The sequence below is a fragment of the Anabrus simplex genome, chromosome 1 (genome assembly GCF_040414725.1).
Source record: "Anabrus simplex isolate iqAnaSimp1 chromosome 1, ASM4041472v1, whole genome shotgun sequence".
NCBI classification, from domain to species: domain Eukaryota; kingdom Metazoa; phylum Arthropoda; class Insecta; order Orthoptera; family Tettigoniidae; genus Anabrus; species Anabrus simplex.
Window position 1 is genome coordinate 1,107,501,300 of NC_090265.1, and position 21,266 is coordinate 1,107,522,565.

Below are 21,266 nucleotides of genomic sequence, written 5' to 3' on the forward strand. Positions count from 1 at the left end.
TGTTACTACTTTTGGTTCGGAGTGGACCTCGTGTACTAGAATATTGTAACTGTTCAGGAGTTGGAACTGTATAGCTAATTTCATCTGTTTTTAAGTTGCCACTATTGTGACTTAATCAAGCATCGCCCAGTTCACCCCTATAAGATGGAATAATCTTGGACCTTAAGTATCTGTCTTGAGTGGATCTTGAACAGTGCTACGGGCTGTGAGGCACTCCTTACACGAGGTTACAGTTGAGCTGCGGCAGTTTCTAAGTGAAGCGACGGGAAGATACCAGCTTTGTCCTCTAGCACGTAACGGTTAGGGTTGAGCCGCGTTTTTTATAACATGTAGGGTGTCATGTAATGTTTCAAGGATATACGAGTGTGGACACTCGTTTCCCTTATTCATTTAGTGCTGTTGTGACTAAGTTCAAAATATTTATTCTTTCTTGTTGTGTTTCGGGTTGTTAAGTTTCTTATCATGAAGTATGTCATATTATCTGTGTCACCGGGCCATCTTCCCTATTAGGTTTTATGGCAAGTCCCATCACAGGGTTACTTGAGTGGCTCAGCATTCCATTCTATTTTGTTTTCGGCCCTTTCTTTTAACATCTATATCCTTCTTGGTCTTGTAGTATCAGCTTCTGCTCGTGTTTCTTTCAGGATCCCTCGATCCATTTGTGTTGTTACTTCCCTCTTAATTAAGGACAGCGAATATCGAGTCGTGTAAAACTGATATTTTTGAAAATTTACTAAAATTGTACCTTGATATGTAGTCTAGGTCCGTCCGACCATTGATAATGAAGTTTGGGAGTTTTACCTCTCTTTGTATTGTAAAACCGTTCTATTGGGAAGCTTCAGTTTCTTGTGCTACGTGCCAAAGACTGTCATACCAACGCAAAGGATAGTAAATCTTGTGAAAAAGTAGCTCCTATCTCACTGTTCTTTCTTAAGCTCTGAAGCTTCAGTGTTGTAATATGCCTTCTAAAGACGTATTTAGTTTTTTAAATTGGTTTTGTTGTTCTTTGAAAAGAAAGAAAAAGAAACAGAGAACAAAGAAAAGGAAATATCATTTAGATTATATATTTTAAATTTAAAGTTTCTGTGTGGTCATTTGTCCAGCAGCCTAGGCCCTAGCGTTTCTTCCTCTACCCTGCTCTTGATGGCGTAACAGACGTCGTTATTGATTGTTTTTTGGTACGATGATGCCTTATTGTTGTTGTTATCTTATTATTCTGCTGCTGATGCTTTCGATTTCCTTTATCTTCTTCATTTACCTTTTAACATGGAGAGAATATTAAGACTTTTTTTTTTACAATTGGCTTTACGTCACACCGACATAGATAAGTCTTATGGCGACGATGGGATAGTAAAGGGCTAGGAGTGGGAAGGAAGTGGCCGCGGCCTTAATTAAGGCACAGCCCCAGCATTTGCCTGGTGTGAAAATGGGAAACGACGGAAAACGATCTTCAGGACTGCCAACAGTGGGGTTCGAACCCACTATCTCCCGGATGCAAGCTCACAGCTGCCCGCCCCTAACCGCACGGCCAAATCGCAGGGTAATATATTAAGTTATGGCTGATAATTTGTGTTATTGTTGTCTCTGTTGATAAATGAATGAGGGAATACCATATGGCTAAACCAAAACCAAACCAAACCCCATGGTACTACAGTCCTTGAAGGGCCTTGGCCTACCAAGCCAGCGCTGCTCAGCCCGAAGGCCTGCAGATTGCGAGGTGTCGTGTGGTCAGCACGACGAATCATCTCGGCCGTTATTCTTGGTTTACGAGACCGGGGCCGCTATCTCACCGTCAGATAGCTCCTCAATTATAATCACATAGGCTGAGTGGACCTCGAACCAGCCCTCAGGCCCAGGTAAAAATCCCTGACCTGGCCGGGAATCGACCCCTGGAACTCCGGCTGAGAGGCAGGCACACTACTCCTACACCACCGAATATCATACGCCTACACCAACAAAATGAACCATAATTTACGCTTGGCAAAGTGACCACTTCAATAACACACTTCCATCTGTCTCAGAACCAGGCAATTTCCCTATTAATCGCACTTGGTCATCAACCACTTATAACACGGACAAACATGTTTCAGAATTCACAGAAGAGCCTTGAATCGAATCGAATACCAGACGTTCTGACCTGTACTTCATATGCTATAATCTCAGCACTTAGTAGATACTTTTCCGAAGAAGACCCCTAAAAATAGTCTTATTCCTGTGCGTGTAAAGATCAGAGTGACTTGTAAATGACATTAAAATGCAGTGTAATACCCGCTTTGAGCACCGGTTCGACTTTCAGACACTGAATAGAAAAAACGGGTCAATAATAATAATAATAATAATAATAATAATAATAATAATAATAATAATAATAATAATAATAATAATAACCTCTCCAGCCTTTTCCGAATTTATTAGGCTCGGCACTTACTAAGTGCTTAGCCCAGTTTCACGACAGAATGCCCTCCCTAATGCCAACCATACGTGGAGGGTTTTTATGATTGTGCTATTCTATAGTAGCCGTCAATGTGCTGTGTTGGATGTTGATGAGGAAAAGGGTATTGGGAAGAATACAAGAACCCAGTCCCCAAGTCTGAGCAATTAACCGTACGCAGTTAAAATCCACGGCCTTGGCAAGGAATCGAGCCAAGTGTTCTCTGAATCCAAGGCTGGTACGGTGACCATTAAGCGAAAGCATCACACAGTAATAATAATAATAATAATAATAATAATAATAATAATAATAATAATAATAATAATGGTTTTACCTTCCACCGAGCGAGTTGGCCGTCCGGTTAGGGGCGCTCAGCTGTGAGATTACACTTGGAAGATAGTAGGTTTAAACCCCACTGATGGCAGGCCTGAGGATGGTTTTCCGTGTTTACCCATTTTCACAGCAGGTACCTTACTTAAGGACAAGCCGCTTCCTTTCCACTCCTACGCATTTCCTATCCCATCGTCCTCATAAGGCCTATCTGTGTAGGTGCGACGTGAAGCAAATTGTAAATAAAACTTGTTTTACGTTCCACTAATTACTTTTTACCATTATCGGAGATGCCGAGGTGCTGAAACTTTGCCCATGGAAGACATTTTACGTTTCGTTAAAGGTACCGACGTGAAGCTAGCATATTCGAGCACCTTCAAATACAACCGGAATGAGCCGGGATTGATTCCGCCAATTTGGAGTCAGAACATCCACTCACCCCGATAACGACGCCGGCAGAAATGGAGTGGAAAGAGGAGGAGGAATGTGAAGTACGCAGTGACGCGAATGGATGGAACAGTTTCAGTGAAGGACAATGTTTGTATTCTTCTTCTTCTCCTTTTTCTTTATATGTTTACCCTCCAGGGTCGGGTATTTTCCTCGGACTCAGCAAGGGATCCCACCTCTACCGCATCAAGGGCAGTGCCCTGGAGCTTCAGAATCTGAGTCGGGGGATAAAACTGGGGAGGATGATCAATACCTCGCCCAGACGGCCTCACCTGCTATGTTGAATAGGGGCCTTGCGGGGGGATGGGAAGATTGGAAGGGATGGACAAGGAGGAGGGAAGGAAGCGGCCGTGGCCTTAAGTCAGGTACCATCTCCGAATTTGCCTTGAAGAGGAGTGGGAAACCACAGAAAACCACTTCCAGGTTGGCTGAGGTGGAAATCGAACCCACCTCTACTCAGTTGACCTCCCGAGGCTGAGTGGACCCAGTTCCAGCCCTCGTACCAGTTTCCAATTTCGTGGCAGAGCCGGGAATCGAACCTGGGCCTCCAGGGGTGGCAGCTAATCACACTAACCACTACACCACAGAGGTGGACATGTTTGTATCCTTGGAACTAAATACAGATCGGAGAGATGCTGTACAAGTACAATTATCCCCAAGACTCATCGAATATTTAAGCAAGAGATTTATCTCATTTATCTTGTGAATTGAAATTTAAAAAAATATTCTTCACCTTCATAGTGCAAAGACGTATCAGGTGTCTTAGGAATATGAACACTAAAGCATTACGTTTTCATTATAAGAGTAAACACTTGACACGTCGAATCATTGTTCTCAGATTTTACGTTGTGGAGTTCTCCCCATTAGTCCCATTTCCTTATGCGGCGTCGGGGAAGAAGTGAGATGAAATTATCTTCCTGAAACCAAACTCAGTTGGCAAGTAATGAAGATGAAACGATTTAAAGTGAATTAAATTGGGTAAGGAGGTGGAAGTAATTGGCTATGGCCTGTGAATAGGAACTCTCCCAGAACTTGCCTGGAAGTAAAAGTGCGAAACCACACAAAAGTATTCCCAGTACTACCGACGGTGGGGTTCGAACCCACTCGTCTCCCGAACCCAGACCTTGGCTCCATATCCGCAGAGCTTTAACACGCGTGGCGACTACACACGGTACAATGTGGAGTATTAACTATAATTTAAACAATGTTCTTCATTCAGAATGTATTCTTTAGAAAATACGAAGTATGCCTATTAATATGCAATACGTAGCAAGTAACATATTTATAAGAAGAGGGAATATTTAAATACCGTGCTTCACAAGTTCCTCTTTATTTAATGAACTCATGAGCGAAACTTCATGTCAGAAATCATTTATATTGCACAGTAATAGTATCATATTACATATGTGCATATGGAATCCTCAGCCCAAATGATGGTCAGATCCACAATAAATCAACCACCAGACCTTCCTTGTGGTGGTGGTGGTGGTTATTGTTATAAGAGAAGGTACAGGTGGGCAACCATTGCCTCTTAACATCCAGCAAGGAGGAATAAGAGAAGTCCAACCCTTCCACGAATGGCAATATCGACAAAGAAATGGAAGGGCCGTTTAAGGCATGCCTGTGCTTGGAAATTCGAGTAGGCTACTATCGGGGTCATAAGGGAACAAGAGTTGACCAAGGGACATCGGATAGGAAAGATGAAAGTAAGGAGCCTGGCAAAAGCCAGTGTAAGCAATACCAGACTCGGCAGGAAACGCTCCCAAATTGAGATTCCGTGGAGATGACCTCTTTTAGTCACCTCTTGCGACAGGAAGAGAACTGTGGAAATATTTTACCGGCCCCAGCCACAGGGGGAATCAGGTATTCCTGTTTTCAAAGTATCAAATATGCTAAAAGATAAAGATTATTTATTTTAATTAAATATACATAACTTTCTGACAGATACCGGGTGAGTCAGCCGCGTCTGACGTTTTATGCTGTTAGGCATCCCACCGAACGTCAGTGGGGTGATGGTCGATTTTCCTTTGCCGTATACCAAGTAACAATCGCCTTCAAAGCACTTACTGCGTCATCACTGCACGACGTTTGCAAAAACATGTATGCGACACGTATATACACAATACATCAAACTGTCATGCGGTTATGTAAAATGTACGTGCCAACGTTAAGCTTTCGATTGGTTATGAAATTATTGCTAAAAGCGATGGCATACTGATAGAAAACGCGTGTGATTTTGTGAAGCGGGGCGTAGTTTTACACCAAGCAAGCTTTCTGATGAACTGGAGGCAACAGTCACCGTAGTGTAGTGGACTAACCACAGACGTTTTGACGTATGGTGCTTTGGTAGGTGGGTTCGAATGCCATGAGCGATAAATATTTCTATTCACGTCTTAAACTTTGAGGATCAAATAAGAGGCCATGCGTGCCACATTCGACCAATAGCATGTATGTTGAATGTGGAGGTGGCCTGACATTTGGTGTAGCCTAGCAGTCCGGGTCATTTCTTCGCTATGTAGTCAACAGATGGGTATGTTGGCATGCTCCTCATCTACGGTGAAGCAAGACAAAAGGCGCAGGAAGCACAGAGCCGGTACCAGGAAGGAGTTCCATACAGACAACAACCAAACGCAAGTACGTTTACGAGGGTGCAGCGAAGTTTGCGTATAACTTCGTCACTTTCCCGAACAGGTCCCCTTAGAGAGGCACCAGTTACGTCCGGTGGAACTTCTGAGATGGTTTTGGATACTTTCCGGGAGAATCCTCACACGAATATCCGAGCAGTAGCACAGCAGGCCAACATCAGCCAGTCGTCTGTTCTAAGTATAATGCATTCCAGGTTTTTTCGTTCGTATCACCTGCAACTACATCAAGAACTCCACGGATGAGATTTCGAAACTCGTGTTGATTTCTGTGTGTGGATACTGATGCAAGTGGAAAATGATCCAGCGTTTGTAGCTCACATTTTATTTTCAGACGAGGCACGATTTCATAATAATGGCTCTGTGAATCGTGATAATATGCACTACTGGAGTGTTGAAAACCCCCACTTGGTAAGGCAGGCAGCATTTCATTTCAAATCCTGATTTATGCTTCGTCAGCTCCAATATAAATGGAAATCCTCGCACACTACACGCAAAGTGATGGGAGATTTCCCTCATAGCCAGCATAGACCAGTAATATTCGAGTTTGGTGTCACAATTTCCATAATACGTTCAACGTCACGTCCCCGATGGAATTTCCAGAAAGCCGGTTGGTCTGCATTCTCTGTAGAACTAGATAAATGCATTTGTTGGATTTCCCCAAATCACCAAAGTTTATCAACGTCTTGTTGGCGCAGTTATATCTACTGCTAAGAAATATATGCCCAGAGGTTATCGGAAAGAATATGTTCCTTGGCTGGAATGCCCATAATCAGGAATTATTTAAGAATTTCCAACAAAACAGAGATGCAGAAACTGCTAACATGCTTCTGGCTAGCTTGGATGATCGCCGAAGACAAAAGTGGGTTGAAACTGTCGAAAGCTTAGATTTTACTCATTCTAGCAGGAAGGCCTGGGGCATTCTTAGAAGGCTAGGAGAAGGTGCACCAGAAGTGAAGGGTCAACCTGAGGTGACACCTGACCAAATAGCTTCCCATATTGTAATAACTTCCCGAGCTCCAGCTAATAAGAAGCATACAAAGTATGTTAAATGCCAGCTTCGTGCTCTCAAATCATCAGTACCTCGCATTTCTAGCTATTCACGTCCCTTTACAGCCCTTAATGTTCAAGAGGCTCTCAAAGAACTAAAACCTGGTAAGGCACCTGTATTCGATGGAATTCATCCAGAATTCCTCATACATATGGGAGACAATGCAAAGAGATGGTTGGCACAGTTCTACACGGACATTCTTCAGACTGGACAAATCCTACCTGACTTCAAGAAAGCTAAAATTATTTCCATATTGAAGCCTGGAAAACCTGAAAACAGGCCTGAAAGTTACAGACCAATAGCCCTCCTTAGCTGTTGCTACAAACTCTTTGAAAGGCTTATCTACAACAGAATTGGATCAACCATTTTAGAACTCATTCCTGTGGATCAGGCAGGCTTCAGACCTAACCAAAACTGCTGTCATCAAGTACTCTCATTAACATCTTACATTGAGGCCGGATACCAGCAAAAGCTTAAAACATCTGCTGTCTTTGTGGATCTCACTGTTGCCTTGATACCGTTTGGAAGGAAGGATTGATTTATAAATTACTCAGAGCTATACCCTGCAGAACGATTGCACAGCTTATCAATAATATGATCAGCGACAGGAAATTCCAGGTCTGGTTAGGTGAAAAGAAAAGCTCAGTGATAAAACTGCATAATAGTTTACCCCAAGGATCAGTTTTATCGCCACTACTGTTTAATCTGTACATCTCTGATCTTCCAGAAACAATATCCAGGAAGTTCTGCTATGCTGATGACTTGACCCTGGCCACACAACACAAGATCTTTGAGAAAACTGAAGACATTTTGACTCAGGACTTATCCACATTGGCAGAATATGTCAGGAAATGGAGACTCAGACCCAGTACAGCCAAAACGGAGGTTTCTTGCTTCCATTTGAGTAACCGGCTCGCTAACTTAAAACTAAATGTTACCTTCTCCAGTCGAGTGCTTAATCACAATAGGTATCCAAAATATCTCGGTGTTACCTTGGGCCGGACATTATCATTCAAACAACATCTTTTGAACTTGTCGAAGAAATTGAAAACCCGAAACAATATTATTCAGAAGCTAACTGGTACCACTTGGGGATCTACTGCAAACATCCTACGCTCTTCGGCCTTAGCACTGGTTTTCTCTGCTCCTGACTACTGTTCTCCAGTGTGGATTAATAATCCGTATACAAAGTATATTGACCCACAATTGAATTCCAGCATGCGTCTTATATCTGGCACCATCAGATCAACTCCAGTTCACTGGCTCACTCTGTTGTCAGGAATAATGCCACCTGACTTACGAAGATCCAGAGCTCTTATTAGAGAGTGCAACAAGATTTGCAAGAATCCTCTGCTACCTGTTATAAATGACATACCAGTTCTTAGTCTCAAAAGACTGAAATCACGACACCCACCCCTTTGTGATGCTGCTCTGAAGACGTCCACCAACTTCAATGCTTTGGAGGAGTGGAAAGGCCGCTGGAATAACTCTCCCAACATGCCCCTGCATAACATCTTCAGAGGGGAAAATATTGCAAATGGATCCCAACTACCACGTGCAACTTGGTCCAGACTGAACAGAATCAGGACAGGTCATGGAAGGTGCAGGGATTCTCTCTACAAGTGGAACTTTGTACCATCTCCAGAATGTGACTGTATAGCCCCTCGCCAGACTATTCCCCACATTGTAAGCGAGTGTCAACTGCGGGCTTATCCAGGTAGTTTGGAAGACTTCCTATCTCCAACAGCGGAAGCACTACAGTGGATTGAAAAGTTGGACATTCAGATATAACACTAATGCCTGAAGTGAATCAATGTTTTTGTTATTGTGTATATATAGTATATTATGTATATAATTTCCTTGCCATACGCTAATAATAATAATTTCTGTTGCGATGGGGAGTAAATATCTAGTGCGGTATATTGAGTTATCGCCTGATTGGACCATATTTATTTGAGGTTCATTTGACAGGAGCCTGGTATCTACAGTTTTTACAAGACCAACTATCATTGGTGCTAGAGGATGTACCCCTGGGTGAGCGTGTAACCTTGTGGTATCAACACGAAGGAGCTCCTCCCCACATGTCAGCAGATGTTCGCAAGTACCTGAATGTTACACATCCCGGTCGATGGATAGAAAGGGTAGGACCTGTCAACTGGCGTACTAGATCACCCGATTTGACGCCACTGGGCTTCTTCCTATGGGGCTATTTGAAGGATATAGTGCACGCTCAGCAGCAGGAAACTCCTGAAAGCTTTCTAAACCTTATTACGGAAGCTGCTGAAACGTGCATTACTGAAAAAGGCCATCCATTCGAACACTTACCGCGCTAACAGGCTGTTGCTTAGTCAAGCGGATACAAACCCCTAACCATTCTATCCTTGTCCAGCCCTGCTTATAGAACATCCACAAGAGCAACCCTAACTGCCTATAAGAGTGCCAAAATAAATAAGTAAATAAATAAATAAATAAACTAAATAACCTAGGACGTGAGGGTATCCTGATATATTGGATCTGTAGCTGATTCTCGGAGCACAAAATGCGAATTAAATTTCCAAGCTCAAGTGGGATTCAAATCCACCTACCAAACGGAGCTGCATTAACACCACCGAACTTAACCTATGACATCCCGGCGACTCCAGCGAGTAGGTTTCCAGAAAGCCTACTCTATGGATTATTACTTCCGCTTCACAAATGCACACTCGTTTTCTAACAGTATGCCATCGCTTTTAGTATTCATTTCATACCCTACTGAAAGCTCATAATTGGCACGAACTTTTTACAATACCGTATGACAATTTGATGCATTGTGTAAATGCCTGCCGCATACGGTACATGTTTTTTGCCACGGTAATGTTGCAGTGCGTGACTAAAAGCATCAATCGCTTTTGCTTGATGCTTGGTATACGGCAAAGGAGAATAGACCATAACGACACCAGTGCCTAACAGTATAAAACATCAGGCGAGGCTGACTCACCCGGTATACTATAGGAGCACTTATTTGCAAACTGTTCAGTGGAATGTCGATTCTCCGAAACCTCTTGCAACTAATTTGGACTCAGTAAATCCGTTAACAGAAATTTTCCAGCAAGAAATTTAGAATCTATTTTTATTGTGGTCGAGTACAAATTACAGGTATTTTTTTCCTGACAGGTGTACTGGCATAATCACTTCATCACTGGTTTACCAACAAGATGATCATGTTACGTATCGATCAATATTCCTGAGATAGCAACTTACAAGTTGACTTCCTTATTGTTGTTTAGTCAAAATAGAGAAGTGAATACTAACTCGTTTTTCTGTTCACCTCCTTAAATATTACACTTTCTATTATATCGACGTATTGAACTACATCGTTTCATGGTGCTAGATCTATTATTGAACGTACCAGGAACGCTGTATCGGGAGTCGAAACTGGATAGGTGCGAAAAGAAGCTTAGAGCTCGAAAGGGGACAAAGTGAGCAAGACTGGGCGTGGCAAGATGCGTGAGAGAACGAAGAAGCCAAGGGAAAGGATAGAACGACTCGAATGCTGTCTGGAAATTCACAGATACCTTACTTATAAGAAGAAACGTGGCATGTAGCAGACCTGGCGAGGTATGAAACATGAAGATAATTACTCACGTGAACAGATTTCGCCAAAGTTAAAATAACAGGAAATGTTGAAGTAATTTACTGTGTGCTTCGAGCTGATCCTATGTACTAAGTGTAATTGCCTTTCTTAGTATGATTTGTGCGGGATGAGCGTGGGAACCAAGCTTTAGTTTGCAGAAAGGAGAAGTGTTTATATCTTAGTGCTTCCCCGCGTATGGCGTCTCTGTCGAGAACATACAAAGGAGCATTCAGAGAAGATGGGACTATTGGAAAACAGACGGTGAGATGGGGTGCGTCGTGAGCTTGTGGCAATCACACAAAGCCAGTGTTATAATATATGTAGTGTTGATCAGTTTTTATCATCCGTAGGCTGGAGCAATAGCAATTATGCGGAGCAAGGAAGTAATATTTTAATAAAATTTGATCAAGAAATAAGTGCGCAGATTCGTGCTACAATTTTTAACAAATGCTTTCTACTTATGATTAGGAGATCTACGGGACGGACTATAAGCCCGGATAGGAGACATGTTCTGTTGTTTCCTCAGTCCTAACCCACGATATGCTGAACTAGGAGTGACGGGAATGCGCAAACAGGCATATTAATCGTGTGCATAAAATTGCAGTTATTGGCGGTACGGGAATCTACGACAAGAGCTGATTAAGCGGGAGCCCTTCCCACAAACCACCGCTCAAGCAGACGGCAGCGGACCATACCATGGAACTGAACAGAGAACCAGCAGCCCAAGACGACGCTAGTGAAATGTTGGGTTAAGTCCATGTGACCATTCTAGGATGGAGAAGCCGTGAGGTCGCAATATAACAGATTTTTCTTTTAGCATGAAAGAGGGACAGTTCGGCTTCGAGTATTATTCTTTGTAAATAAACCTTCATTATGCCTTCATGGGGATCATTTAAATATACTTAGGACTAATGCACGTGTTCTCTGTGTTATTAGCGTTGAACCAAATTGTGTACGGTCACGAGGTTATTAGGTTTAAATTAGGCTTGTTCTATAGTCATGTAAAGTAGTGTTATTCTTATTGGTGACTAGCGAATGTACCCGTGCTTCGCTACGGTATTCTACGTTGTATTCGAATATCGAAGTAAATAGTGTACATGCAGTAAATAAGATTGTTTTAAAATTACATGTCTCTTAGCGTTATCCGAGAAAGAGCATGCGGAGGTCCCCGTACGTAGTTTCCAATGTAATGTGTTTGTTACGGATTTGTGATATAACGGCAGGCTCACTTGCCTGCTGCCATTCACAATCGAGTTGGGAAGTTTACATTACAATTGCAGGCCCCATTGCCTACTACGCGGACAGAATCGATTTGGGGAGTTTTCGTTAAAATGGCAGCCCCCCTTTCCTACTTCCAGACAGATTACAGTTGAGGAGTTTCTATTATAATGGTAGGCAATTACCCTATTATCACTCGAAATTGAGTTGTGCAGTTATCATTATAATGCCAGGCCCATTTTCCTACTGCCAGCCAGCTTACTGCCAGTAACACCAAGTTGGTGAATTTCCATCAAAATAGCAGGCCACTATGCCTAATGCCAGTCACATTTTAGATGAGGACATTTCTTTATAATGGCGGGCACCCTTGCCTACTGCCAAACACAATCGGGTAGGGGAGTTTTAAACAAAGCTGCATGCTCACTTGCCTTCTGCAAGTCAAATCGAGAAGGGAACTATTCATTACAATTGTAGGCCTTCCTTACTTATGACACACAGGAGTTGGAGAAGGAACCCTTTCCTACTGCCAGTCAAAGTCGGTGTGGGGAGTACTGATTACAATAGCAGACCCACCCTTTCTCGATCGCTAAAAATCAACATCAGTGAATAAATATAGATCGACATACGGAAGTATATGCGTGTTTACAATATTGAAGACCTTCATTTACAGATTAACTGCTACTAAATGTACGTCATATCGACAAAGGATTATACAATAAGACACGCCGGATTTAGTGGCCTAAATGACTGGTCCTATGATATGTCATCTATTCTTGGGTCAGATTGAGTTAGACACGTGGAACAGGGTAAAGGTTTTGTAAGATTATCTCACATTACATTACTTTTCGGATAATTATGTGACAGCTACATACATAGCATTTGGCTCACATACGGCTACTGGGTGGGCCAATTTTCGTGAAGAGTTTAGTGATTCTGTATTTCATATAAGTAATTGAAAGTATGAATTATGCATGTGAAAATTCCAAATTGACTTAGCATCGATTAATAGAGAAAAATCAAACGTAAAAGGGATACAGATATGGCAAAAAGTCATAAGACCAAGGTTGTAGATCATTCCAAATTGAACGGAGATTGTGCAATCCGTTATGTGATAGGAATTTCCGAAGGTCTGCACCATCATTGAAACTGCCTGCATATTTCGATATTCTTCGCGGATAAAAAGTGAAAAATTTAATGATCTTCGATGTTTTCCGTTCGTTACAGGCTAAAACATATAATTTTGTCAAATTTCAATTATCTTCTTTTTTCTTCTGGCAGATTATGCCGCAATCTTGATTTTGGGCGAGGCGGGTAAAAATTAGGACTTTCAGGAAACTAAAACAAAAATTATGGAGATGGTCATTATACCCCTTAAACGGAAAGCTGTACGAAAATTTCGCCAAAATAGTCAGTGTAGAGATACACAGTCGTTACGATTTGATTTATATAGATAAGGAATCTGCTCCATGTAAAACAACTTTTAGGCTATTTCCGCTGCACTTAACCTGCAAAACTGACCATTCATGATATCTCCCTTATCCTGACGGAAAAATGCACATTAAAAAAAGGTTTAGAGGTGGAATTCCATCACGTTTGGTCGATTTCCAGTCAGGTTGGTCTTGTTCTGTATATATTGTGGAAGAGTAAAATCACCATTTCGGTTCCCTATAAACCGCCAGTCCATTCCGGAACATGAAATGTTATTTACGTTTAAAAGCTACCTTTGGACAGGTGGATGCTAAATATAAATTTTGGTTCGAATGTCTTCAGTAGTTTTCAAGCTGTAAGGAATACGCTTTACACGCACCCGCTCGTGAGTTAAGTCCGATGGGACTTGTACAGAAAAACGGTCCGTTAATGATATCTCCCTTATCAATCCTCGTATCGAAATGATGCACATGAGAAAAAAGGTTTAGTAATTAATTTCTACCAAGGTAGGTAGTTTTCCATTAAGTTTGGTTGTGTATATTTTGTGGAAGTGCAAAATCACTGATTCGGTTTCGTATAAACACCCAGTCAGTTCGGGGATATGAAACAATATTTGCCCTAAAACCTATCAAGGACAGGTGTATATTCTAAATATGAGTCTTGGTGAAAATACATCCAGTAGTTTGTAGCACTCGCGTACATGCGGCGTAATTAAGGAAGAAAATAATACAGTTAAGAAAGTTGAAAGTAATAGAAAATGGATTATAACTGAGGACAGCCGGATAACGACAAATATGTAAATGCCAAGTGAATGTATTGGAAAATCAAATGCCCCTCAATAAATTAAGCTGGTGTGAGTAATGGATATAATAAAGCGGTAACAGAGGAGAAATTTAGGCGCAGTGATTCTTAGGTAAACAGATAAGGAGATGACTAATGGTGTTATTACTTAATCTATTCGAGGGCGGTTGTAAACTCCAACGATATTCCGCCAATATCCCGCAGATAGGCCGATTGACGCCTCTCTTGCCTTCTACGCAAGGAACAACCACGAATTTAAAAGCATGATAAGGAAAATGGCAATACGTTACTTCCCTGCTGGCATGCAGTCAGAGACGTTGCCATGGTAACCTGTAGGTTCGTTGTCGGTCTGTCGGTCACTCAATGCAGAGCATGATACCAGCGGAAATTTGTAAATTTCTCCGTCATGTGAAGAGTAAGGTAAATTATGAACATAACAAAAGTTGTTTATAATGAAGAGACGTTTCTCGTACGGTAAACTAAGTTTACAGAAAATCAATAGTATAAGAGAATATGGAGGAAAACCATTCTGGTTTTCCTATAACCCCCCGTCTATTCAAAGATTTTAAAATAATATGCATATCGAAACCTTCCCCGGGATGAGTGTACTCTAGATATGAAGTTTGGTTGAGATCAATCCGGCCGTTTCGACGTGATGGTGGAAAAACCATTCTGATTTTCCTATAAACCCCCCGTGTACTCAATGATTTTAAAATGAAATGCATATCGAAACCTTCCCCGGGATGAGTATACTCTAAATATGAAGTTTCGTTGAGACCTATCCAGCCATTTCGACGTCATGGTGGAAAAACCATTCTGGTTTTCCTATAAACACCCCGTGTATTCAAAGATTTTAAAAGGATATGCATATCGAAACCTTCCCCTAGATGAGTGTACTCTAAATATGAAGTTTGGTTGAGACCTATCCAGCCGTTTCGACGTGATGGTGGAAAAACCATTCAGGTTTTCCTACAAACCCACCGTCTGTTCAAAGATTTTAAAATGATATGCATATCGAAACCTTCCCCGGGATGAGTGTACTCCAAATATGAAGTTTGGTTGTGATCTATCCAGCCGTTTCGACGTGATGGTGGAAAAACCATTCTGGTTTTCCTATAAACCCCCGTGTACTCAAAGATTTTAAAATGATATGCATATCGAAACCTTCCCCGGGATGAGTATACTCTAAATATGAAGTTTGGTTGAGATCTATCCAGCCGTTGCGACGTGATGGTGGAACAGACAAACAGACAAACAGACAGACAGACAAACAGACAAACAGACAAACAAACAGACACGAAACGTAAAAACCACCGATTCGGTCTTGAGTTGACCTAAAACGGATAAATATCTGAAAAATTGGCAAAACAAAAGAAATTACAGACAGCGGACCCCCTACAATTTTATTTATATAGATTAATTTCTGGAAGCTTGTAGAGCTAGGATCATTGAAAATTAAAGGACGGAGGTGCCTTATGAGTATCGAATGGGTATACTCTTACTGTGAGTGCTAGACGACCTAAGGAATAGAAACCAAATGTCATGTTTATATGCATGAGTCTTTTACATATGGAGAGAAAGCAGTGTATATCAAATCTCAACGTTGCATTAGGAGAGGTTTTAGAAATAATGCCGGCAAGCTAACACGTGGCTAATCACGTGGTATGAACCGGGGACCGTTGCATGGAGAAAAGAGATTTACTGTGCATATTCCACAGGTGAGGCCAAGCATGTAGGCACATCCGATGTGAAATACGAGTCTGAGGAATAAGATTTCAGATCAGAACGATATGTTACTATGTGTTATGGAGAGGCCAAAACCACCCGCAATGTTCCCTAACGAATGGATGAGTATCGGCCCAGCTGAGGAATGCCTTGTACTGTCTGCCAGGAAGGGGACTCGTTAGCCATGTGACGATAAACAGATGTGAAAGAGGCTTTGCCGTGTAGCTATGTGTATCTGCAGACAGATGAATATTATTGTTTGAAACAGCGAGAGGAAGACGGCCTTGCCATTCCCCCAGTTTATGCAATGTCAATGAACGTCACCGCAGGAGATGTCCCAAGGTGCGATTACATCACCAATCCCCCAAGTCCAGTGTGTATTTTGTGTGTTTATTTCAGTTCCAGTGGAATATTTCTGATATGTTTATTGATGTTATCTATTGTGTCTTAATGTTGTTTGTCATTTTATTGTAATTTGATAAGGGGAACTTCGTATGCTTTTTAAGGAGATGAGAGGTTCCGTCCTTATCTTTGACTAGCGAATGTACCCGTGCTTCGCTACGGTATTCTACATTGTATTCGGTTATCGAAGTAAATAGTGTACATGCAGTAAATAAGATTGTTTTAAAATTGCATGTCTCTTAGCGTTATCCGAGAAAGAGCATGGGGAGTTCCCCGTACGTTGTTTCCAATGTAAAGTGTTTGTTACGGATTTGTGATATAACGGCAGGCTCACTTGCCTACTGCCATTCACAATCGAGTTGGGATGATTACGTTATAATTGCAGGCCCCATTGCCTACTACGCGGACAGAATCGATTTGGGGAGTTTTCGTTAATATGGCAGCCCCCTTTCCTACTTCCAGACAGATTACAGTTGAGGAGTTTCTATTTTAATGGCAGGCAATCACCCTAATATCACTCGAAATTGAGTTGTGCAGTTATCATTATAATGCCAGGCCCATTTTCCTACTGCCAGCCAGCTTACTGCCAGTCACACCAAGTTGGTGAGTTTCCATCAAAATAGCAGGCCACTATACCTAATGCCAGTCACATTTTAGATGAGGACATTTCTTTATAATGATAGGCACCCTTGCCTACTGCCAAACACAATCGGGTAGGGGAGTTTTAAACAAAACTGCATGCTCACTTGCCTTCTGCAAGTCAAATCGAGAAGGGAACTATTCATTACAATTGTAGGCTTTCCTTACTAATGACAGTTACACAGGAGTTGGAGAAGGAACCCTTTCCTACTGCCAGTCAAAGTCGGTGTGGGGAGTACTGATTACAATAGCAGACCCACACTTTCTCGATCGCTAAAAATCGACATCAGTGAATATATATAGATCGACATACGAAAGTATATGCGTGTTTACAATATTGAAGACCTTCATTTACAGATTAACTGCTACTAAACGTACGTCATATCGACAAAGGATTATACCATCAGACACGCCGGATTTAGTGGCCTAAATGGCTGGTCCTATGATATGTCATCTATTCTTGGGTCAGATTGAGTGAGAAACGTGGAACAGGGTAAAGGTTTTGTAAGATTATCTCACATTACATTACTTTTCGGATACATACATAGCATTTGGCTCACATATGGCTACTGGGTGGGCCAATTTTCGTGAAGAGTTTAATGATTCTGTATTTCATATAAGTAATTGAAAGTATGAATTATGCATGTGAAAATTCCAAATTGACTTAGCATCGATTAATAGAGAAAAATCAAACGTAAAAGGGATACAGATACGGCAAAAAGTCATAAGACCACGGTTGTAGATCATTCCAAATTGAACGGAGATTGTGCAATCCGTTATGTGATAGGAATTTCCGAAGGTCTGCACCAACATTAAAATTGCCTGCATATTTCGATATTCTTCGGGGATAAAAAGTGAAAAATTTAATGATCTAGGATGTTTTCCGTTCGTTACAGGCTAAAACGTATAATTTTGTCAAATTTCAATTATCTTCTTTTTCTTCTGGCAGATTATGGCGCAATTTGGATTTTGGGCGAGGCGGGTAAAAATTAGGACTTTCAGGAAACTAAACCAAAAATTATGGAGATGGTCATTATTACCCCTTAAACGGAAAGCTGTACGAAAATTTTGCCAAAATAGTCAATGTAGAGGCACACAGTCGTTACGATTTGATTTATATAGGTAAGGAATCTGCTCCATGTAAAACACCTTTTGGGCTATGTCCGCTGGACTTAACCTGCAAAAGTGACCATTCATTATATCTCCCTTAGTAATCCTCCTGACGAAAGAATGCACATGAAAAAAAGGTTTAGAGGTGGAATTCCATCACGTTTGGTCGATTTCCAGTCAGGTTGGTCTTGTTCTGTATATGTTGTGGAAGAGTAAAATCACCATTTCGGTTCCCTATAAACCGCCAGTCCATTCCGGAACATGAAATGTTATTTACGTTTAAAACCTACCTTTGGACAGGTGGATGCTAAATATAAATTTTGGTTCGAATGTCTTCAGTAGTTTTCCAATTGTAAGGAGTACGCTTTACACGCACCCGCTCGTGAGTTAAGTCCGATGGGACTTGTACAGAAAAACGGTCCGTTAATGATATCTCCCTTATTAATCCTCGTATCGAAATGATGCACATGAGAAAAAAGGTTTAGAAATTATTATCTACCAAGGTAGGTAGATTTCCATTAAGTTTGGTTGTGTATATTTTGTGAAAGTGCAAAATCACTGTTTCGGTTTCGTATAAACCCCAAGTCAATTCAGGGATTTAGAAACAATATTTGCCCTAAAACCTATCAAGGACAGGTGTATTCTAAAAATGAGTCTTGGTGGAAATACATCCAGTAGTTTGTAGCACTCGCGTACATACGGCGTAATTAAGGAAGAAATAAGACAGTTAAGAAAGTTGAAAGTAATAGAAAATGGATTATAACTGAGGACAGCCGGATAACGACAAATATGTAAATGCCAAGTGAATGTATTGGAAAATAAAATGCCCCTCAATAAATTATGCTAGTGTGAGTACTGGATATAATAAAGCGGTAACAGAGGAGAAATTTAGGTCAGTGATTCTTAGGTAAACAAATAATAAGAAGATTACTAATGGTGTTATTACTTAATCTATTCGAGGGCGGTTATAATATCCAACGATATTCCGCCAATATCCCGCAGATAGGCCGATTGACGCCTCTCTTGCCTTCTACCCAAGGAACAACCACGAATTTAAAAGCATGATGAGGAAAATGGCAATACGTTACTTCCCTGCTGGCATGCAGTCAGAGACGTTGCCATGGTAACCTGTAGGTTCGTTGTCGGTCTGTCGGTCACTCAATGCAGAACATGATACCAGCGGAAAATTGTAAATTTCTCCGTCATGTGAAGAGTAAGGTAAATTATGAACATAACGAAAGTTGTTTATAATGAAGAGACGTTTCACGTACGGTAAACGAAGTTTACAGAAAATCGATAGTATAAGAGAAAATGGAGGAAAACCATTCTGGTTTTCCTATAAACCACCCGTCTATTCAAAGGTTTTAAAATAATATGCATATAGAAACCTTCCCCGAGATGAGTATACTCTAAATATGAAGTTTGGTTGAGATCTATCCAGCCGTTTCGAAGTGATGGTGGAAAAACTATTCAGGTTTTCCTATAAACCCCCCGTCTATTCAAAGATTTTAAAATGATATGCATATGGAAGCCTTTCCCGGGATGAGTATACTCTAAATATGAAGTTTGGTTGAGATCTATCCAGCCGTTTCGAAGTGATGGTGGAAAAACCATTCTGGTTTTCCTATAAACCCCCGGTCTATTCAAAGATTTTAAAATAATATGCATATTGAAACCTTCCCCGAGATGAGTATACTCTAGATATGAAGTTTAGTTTAGATCTATCCAGCCGTTTCAACGTGATGGTGGAAAAACCATTCTGGTTTTCCTATAAACCCCCCGAGTATTGAAAGATTTTAAAATGATATGCATATCGAAACCATCCCCGGGATGAGTTTACTCTAAATATGAAGTTTGGTTGAGATCTATCCAGCCGTTTCGACGTGATGGTGGAACAGACAAACAGACAAACAGACAGACAGACAAACAGACAAACAGACAAACAAACAGACACGAAACGTAAAAACCACCGATTCGGTCTTGAGTTGACCTAAAACGGATAAATATCTGAAAAATTGGCAAAACAAAAGAAATTACAGACAGCGGACCCCCTACAATTTTATTTATATAGATTATGAGATCGGGCTCATATTAGCTTCAGTGTTTTTTCTGGGGTATCAGACAGTCCGAAATCAAGCATTATTGTCTATTATGTGACGCAAATTAATTGAAAATAATTTTAATCTCAAATTTTTATGGGATTATTTCTGTTGCTTGCCTCATGTAACAGGATGTTCAAGTACGACGCAGATAGTTGAGTCTGTTCAAGCTTATCTAAATGTTCAGTGTAGCATTTATGTAACTGGCACACGGATTCCAAGATTGATTATTTTAGGCTTGTTTAGACGGAAACGTAACGGCAAACGACACTAAATGGTATCAGAAATTACATTGACTTATTTAAGAGAATTTATTTTCTTACCCAATGCAATTCCTGTCCTACTTACATTTTTAGAGATCATATTTGGTGATTCTTGGAGACCAAATTATGGACGTTCAGCGGGTGATGCTGCTGAACTAGCCACGACAGAGGAGGACAGGAAAAATGGTAAGTTGTGCCTTATTACGTGGTGTATCACTTTATTTTTATTGATCTACTTGTCTGCCGACTCAATAAGGTACAGTATTAACCGTAGATTGGTTAATCGCATTATATCGATATGAATGCCTACCAATGTGAAGTATTGTCTCTGTGTTCTGTGGTGACTGCAAGACAACGATGAACGCCAGATTGGAAGTGCATAATCAAATATCTCAGTAACTGATTCTCAGACTCTCATCCTCACTCAATCTGTTACTACTGTACTCTACAACTCTTTTCCACTTTTTCAAAAAATATTGAACGTTCTTACATTAGATGTTTTCAAAATTGATCGTGTACATTTTTTTCCATTAACCAACTCTCATTGTGGATAGGTGACGCAACTGTTAATAAATCTATTATAAATACATTTTAATTTCACCACATTATACTGTGTCAAATGTCTAGATTGGAAGTCTGATTGAAATTGAAAGATTGATACGGAAAACAACCTATGTCACTTTTTTATTGTAAACGAGTTATCGATATCAACGGACATTGTAGGAAGTCTGGGATCTCTTTATGCTTATGGCTTCTAGAAAAGCAGCCGTTATCGAAGAATATAGCCTTCGATAATTCCATTGGTTCTGGATAAACAACCTATGTCAAGGTCGATTCTGGAATAACGACCCTTGTCAAGTGACATGGGTGTAATAATAATTGGTTTGAATTTCTAGGAAACAATAGCCCTTGTCAAGGCGAACGTCCCAATAAACGCACAATAACTAAAATAGTTTTCTTAAAGAAATAAATCTAATATAGATAATATATTAATAAAGTACGAAGCTATGTAAATCTATAATTTCAATTTTTTATCCCTTCAAGGAATTAAGGAGTAATGTTTTCTC